At 35.8% G+C, this 6,659-nt stretch overlaps 1 pseudogene; it reads left to right on the top strand.

Annotated features, from left to right (window-relative positions):
* The first annotated feature begins 369 nt into the window (after positions 1-369).
* LOC129286253 (phospholipase A1-IIgamma-like) lies at positions 370-1,889 on the top strand (annotated as a pseudogene).
* Positions 1,890-6,659: the final 4,770 nt, after the last annotated feature.

The raw sequence follows: 6,659 nt of genomic DNA on the forward strand, positions 1-6,659 counted from the left end.
ACCAACATGACAACCAAATTTTGACAAGGATGTAAAATCTAACAATCTAATATTGACACATCAATTACATTCCATTTCTTAGAAAAATATCATAATTATCAAAAACGCAGACGGCCGATCATCTCATCATTTTCATGGATATAGAACATGCGAAACTGTGACTCTCTTGACAAGAAGTCGAAAGAGATGCCATTTATTCTACTAGAAGATGCATGCTAGTGCATGCTTTGACATTAGAGTCTGATACGAACCGTACTGAATGTCATGAGCCCCAATGCCACCTTTTTATTTTGTATAAATATTCTTACATTGAAATTTGTTCCACAACAATAATTGATCACGAAACCTAATCAACTTGAGAAACGATACATGCATGCCAAAAGCCTAGGTAATTGCCTAATAGTCAACTGGAAGTTCTATTCGTACGAAATAACTACGAAAAAACAACGAAGGCGAATACTTTTCAAATAACGTTTAAATGTGATGAAAAATTTTTAACATGCAGAAGGATGGGGTTAGGGTTTTCAAGTATATAAGCATACAGAAGGATGGACTTCCCCATCACAAATCAAACTCATTGCAATTCGTAAAGCATTTCATTTCAAAGAGAAGAAACAGATGGCTAGTCCTGGAAGCATTGCAACAAACTGGAGAGAATTCAGTGGCGAACATCATTGGGAGGATTTGTTAGACCCACTTGATATCAATCTCCGTAGGTATATTATACACTACGGAGAAATGGCTGAAGCTACTTATGATGCTTTTAACTGTGATAAAGCATCTAAGTACGCAGGAAGAAGCCGTTATGGGTAAAAACATTTCTTTTCCAAGGTGGGTTTAGAACAAGGAAATCCTTTCAAGTATGAGGTGACACAGTTCCTATATGCAACCTCAGAGATCAATGTTCCCATAATTGAGGATGTTGAAGAATCAAACTGGATAGGACACGTTGCGGTGGCCACCGATGAAGGCAAAGCTGTGTTAGGGAGGAGGGACATTGTGATTGCTTGGAGAGGAACTGTTCGGTTCATGGAATGGTATAAAGATCTTCACTTCGTCTTGCATGACGCCCCATACATTTTTGGTGATGCTGAATGCAAAGTACATCGCGGCTTTTACTCCGTTTACACCGCAACAAACTCACAAACAAAGTTCAACAAAACCAGTGCAAGAAGTCAGGTACAATATACGTGTTTTTATCATTTTTCCACTACAGCAATGTAAGCCATCACTATATTTTATAGATGAAAGGAGATATTTGATGTTATTCATCTCTCATTGTGCAGGTATTGACCGAGATTAGAAGACTGGTTGACAAACACAAGGATGAAGAAATCAGTATAACGGTAACAGGACACAGCTTAGGAGCAGCACTTGCAACACTGAATGCAGTGGACATTGTCAGGAATGGATATAACATCCGAGAAGATGAATCTCAAAAAGCTTCTCCAGTCACAGCCATTGTATTTGCTAGCCCTCGAGTTGGAGACTCAGACTTTAAGAAGTTTTCCTCTAGTCAAAAGGATCTTCGAATCCTACAAATCTGTAATAAAAAAGATGAAGTTCCAAGGCATCCTTTTTGTTTATGGGGTTATGATGAAGTAGGAGAGAAGTTGGAAATTGATGCTCATAAGTCAAACTTCTTAAAGCAACCTGGGGATATGAAGAGTTGGCATAATTTGGAGGTTTACTTGCATGGAGTTGCAGGAACACAAGGGAGCAAGGGAGGATTTAACTTAGAGGTTAAAAGGGACATAGCACTTGTGAACAAAGGCATGGGTGCTTTGAAGGAAGAGTATTAGATTCCTGAGGCTTGGAGGGTGGATGAAAACAAAGGCTTGGTTCAACAACCTGATGGTTCTTGGATCATGCCAAATCCTGAAGCTTAAGATGATGGTTTTTAATGAATAAATTAGTTAATTTATTTGCATTAATGATGGAAATTATATTTGTTTTGATTTAGGGTTCATTAAGATTTAATTTAGGGCCTAGGGTTTACTATTATAGTTAGAGAATAGAATTATATGTTAATCTTGTAATTAGTTACGATATGGATAGATCAAATTTGTCCTTTGTACCGTACCAATATTCTCTGTATAATCCCTATATACGTGTCACAATTGTATTGGATACTCTACATTATTTATATCAATGAAGGAGCCAGCCTCCACTATTTGATTCTTCATCAACACGTTATTTTGTCTCTGATTTTCTATCTATTATTTATTTGGCATCTTGAATTTATTTTATCTTTAAGTATTATCTTAAATAAAATAAAATATCTAGATTAGCTAGCTAGCTATCTATCTTATTGTTATCTTTTAGATTATTGTTTGATCTAGATTTATCTCAAATAAAATAAGCTTCAAGTTTTTCATTTGTATTCAGTTTTAAATTTTGAAAGGAATTATACAGTTTTCTCCCTCCTCCTCTTTTCTCTCTTCCCCTCTCCTCCTATTACACATCAATTGGTACTATGACCTGGTTCCTACTTTCCTTCCCTGTGTCATTTGAGATCTATTGAAATCCCAAAGCCAAACAAGGCATCAAGTTTCATCCCTAACTTGTGTTGCTCCCACTTCGTCACATTAGCGGGCCCTACCACCACCGTCACCTTTAGCTCCTCGATTTTGCTTCAGCCATCAAGTTTCATCCCCAACCATCACCTAATGTGCACTCATGTGCCACTATCCCCTTCTATGTGTGGGATTCAAATGCAACACATACAATAGACATTTGAAGTTCTCATTGGTGTGTGGGCTCCATGCACCACATGCCCTGCACGAGCTAGAAGTTCTAATTCTCTTTTCTTTACTATCTTAATTTCTACGTCTTTTGTAATGACCCAAACATTTAAATTAAATGATTTTCCTTCCACATTTGAGATTTTATTTAATTAATTTAGTTATAGCACATGAACAGTATTAACCTAGTGAAATTTGCACTTGTTGCTTACATAGAGATCTAGAGTTCAAATCTTACTTAAACCAAGGGTGAGTTTATTTTTTTTTTTTACATGGAAAAAGTACTAATGTGCCCATTGTTTTTCTATAAAAATCTGATGGGGTGTTATTTTGAACTTTTCCCCAACAAGTTTGGTTATTGTTTTGTACTTTTCCCAATAAACTTATTATTTCATGTTCTCCGTTCCTCTAAGTCGGTCATTTGCGTAGCATAGAGGGAGAGATGGCTCGTGGTTTTCCTCTGTTTTTCTTCTCCTTCCCGTTGCACTGGTTCCAGCTTTATCGTTAGCGTGTGTGTCTTCTCCACGCCGGAAACTCGTTCACTCCCTTCCCTTTTGCTGTTCGTCAGTTTCCTTAAGTGCTGTAGCTGAATTTCTCCTCTATTTCTTCGTTCTTGCGTGCTGACAGAGGTGAGTGTGTGTTTGTCTCTTTTCTTTTCTTCTCCTCAACAGTTGGGCGTTAGTGTGTGTGTGCATAGTAGGCTAAATCGTTCCTTTTTCTGATGTGAAATTACTGCTTCTCTTCCTCCTCGCTGAACCTTGTCTGCTGTGATTCCCACACCTACTTCACGCTCCTCTGTCTCTTTCTTTCCTCGGTGCTGGTGTGGTGTGCGTGGGTGACCAGAGAGTTGGGCGTACTGAATCTTGTTCCTTCCATCTTCCTCCAACGGGCTGGTGCTTAGGAAGTGAGTAATTGCTTTTTCTTCTTCTTCTTCTGTTTTTCTGATGGTCTGGCGTGTTGTGGCCGTTGAAGATAGGAGCTGGAATTTTGTTTTACTTGTTCCCGCTGGTTGTTAGTAGGAGAAGAGGAAAATTGAGTTTCTTTATTATCTAAAGTAGTGAGGTATCTAAAGTAGTGAGGAAGAAAGCTTATTGAGTGAGTATATACATGTTAGAATTTTTAGTTGAAATTGCTAATTTTATTTGCTGCCAAATGTGATTTAAGTGTTGACTGAGATTTAATTTTAGATGCTTTGTGTTTTTGATGATGCTAGAATTAATGATGGAAGCTGATTAAATTTTTGGGTACTTATTATGAACTGAACTTTGATGAATGCCTTCGAGATGTTTGTGAAAATGCTTAAAAGAATAATGTTAAGTGGTCATGATATAGCTTGAAGGAATGTACGTATGTGAGTAGTGGCTTCAGCTAATGATTAAAATTTTAAAATACCAATTAGGAGCAAGGATTACATAAGATTTTTGTATAGTACTTTATTAAGTTTAAAGGAAGCATAAGAATAAATTGACATGGTTTGTTATGATTTATTATTAAGGATGGGCTACAAGGAGGTATAAGAATGAATTAAGATTTGTCAAATAGTTTAATTGACTCAAGTATACTTAAAACTCAAATGAAGACAGTGCTATCTAAATTATTATTTGCAAATTATGACGTTGCTTATGATTTGGTTTATATTATGTTTTAAGGTATTTGAACATGAAATTTGAAGGAGACATGACTATTTAATTTTCATATTAGAGCATAGAGCATTATAAATGCAACTTGAGGAATTATATATATGTCTTTACATATATAACTTGTAATGTTGAGAACTATTGGAATTGTGTATCACCTAAAGGAAAATTGTTAAACTATTTTGGTAATTATGATTTTGTTAAGTTGGAATAAGGGTTGTGATTGTTGTTTAAATTGAATATTGCCAAGCATTGTTGAATTCCTTGATGGAAGTTATTGGAGGGAGGGGTTAATGAGAAATTTAAAGAGTTATTGAAGAGCTTGAATGCTAATTTTTGTTTGTTTATAGTGACAGAAGAATTGTTAAATTATGTGTTAGGTTACTTAGGGCATCATTGAAGTAAGTGAGAATTTGAGGGGTCAAGCTTTAAAACTATTGGAAACTCTCAGGTGGGTGGATAGTATTTCAAATATAATTCTAGTAATGTATTTTTTAAAAAAATTTCTCATTTGAATTTTACTATTATTCCCTTGTAAATTGCATTAATATATATTTTTTCAATTTAATTTTTATAATAATTGTTTTAGCGATTGTCTTGTCCTGATGAATTTACCAATATTTGATGTTGTTATAGCTTAATTATTTAATTCCATGTTTGGCATGAAAATGCATTTGGACAATGGGAAATTAATAGTTCAACGATATGGTTGAAAATAAAAATTTTGATATTGTTGTCTTGTTTTATGCATGCTTGGTTTTTATTAAGGGAGACTGAGTTTAAAATGCTAGTTGTTAACAATAAATCCTGATAACCTTGATGCGCTATGGTACACCTAACTACCAGAGTACTTGTAGGAGGTGCTAATTTCATGTGCAGGCTAACGCACGTGGAACAGAGGGGTGGATATTTGTGAGCATTGTACTCACTTTTGTTTCATGGGCTTTGTGCCTGTGCTTGTTTCGTGGCTTTTAACAACGCTTGATTATTTCATGGCTTTAAACTGTGCTTGTTAATTACTTACCCTCATGAAATGTGTGTCTACACTTGTTAATTGTTCTGATAAAGTCCCAAAAAAAGTGAAATTTTTGAAACTTATTATTGTTAAAAAAAGTGAAAAATATTGTAAAGTTAAATTCAATTTTGTTTGGAATATACGCACGTACGAATCGTGTAGTTTTTGCTGTTGTAAACTTTGGTGTTTGAAGAATTCCAACTACAAGTTGCCTAATTTTGCGTAATAAAATGGTAAACTGCCTAAGCGCTTTTACTTTGAATTTTCTACTAATTAAGTCAAAGCGTGTTAGCTCTTGAACTTCACGTGAATTCGATGATGTCAAAATTAAGGTTAATTATATGTCTTGAGTCCGAATAACATTACAGTAATAAATCTACATAATTGCCAAAGAGAATCGATGGACATGGAAAAATGTTACGAGGATCATAATAGAAGAAAAGAATCATAATTGGAAATCAACATTAAAGTTGTGTTTGGATGGGTGGATTCAAGTTAGGAATTTAAATTTAAAATCTCATATTTGAAATTTCACATTTGAAATTCATAAATTCTAAATTCTTTATTTGGACAATATTAAAATCTTTTGTTTGGATCTAAAATAAAATTTTATATTTTATATTTTATATTTGATTTTTTTTTTTAAAAAATTGGAATATTAGTCAAACTTGATGATTCAAATGGCCAACTTCCAATGGGATCTAAAATTGGGAATGTGGCACCAATGACTACCAGGACGAGACCTTGGACTTTCACTGGGATCGGATCGTCGCAATAACAAGGATGGGATGGCCGACTTCCACTAAGACCAGATTGATAGCGACGACGGGGATTGGAACGGTGAGGATAGGGATTGGAACAATGGAGATGACGAGGACCAGACTACCAACTTCCACCGAGACCAAATCGATGATGACAATAGGGATTGAATGGCCAATTTCTACTACGACAGGACCGATGGCTACAACGGGGACTGGACGGCTGACTTCCATCAGGACCAGACCGATGATGACGATAGGTATAAGACGGCCAACTTCCACAAGGACTGAACCAAGTATGACGATTGGGATTGAACGGACAACTTCTATCAAGATCGGATCGATGACAATGACAAGAATCGGATGGCTAACTTTCACCAGCATTGAACCTATGGCGATGACAAGGATGATTGCCTTTTATTACCATCCCTTCAATCTGGTTTCCGTCACCATCGCCGTCAGTCTGGTCCAGTGCTTGTGGAAGTTAGTTTTTCGGTCCTACTCA

The sequence above is a fragment of the Prosopis cineraria genome, unplaced genomic scaffold, assembly GCF_029017545.1.
Source record: "Prosopis cineraria cultivar Desert tree isolate PC_DT_omini unplaced genomic scaffold, ASM2901754v1 PC11, whole genome shotgun sequence".
NCBI classification, from domain to species: domain Eukaryota; kingdom Viridiplantae; phylum Streptophyta; class Magnoliopsida; order Fabales; family Fabaceae; genus Prosopis; species Prosopis cineraria.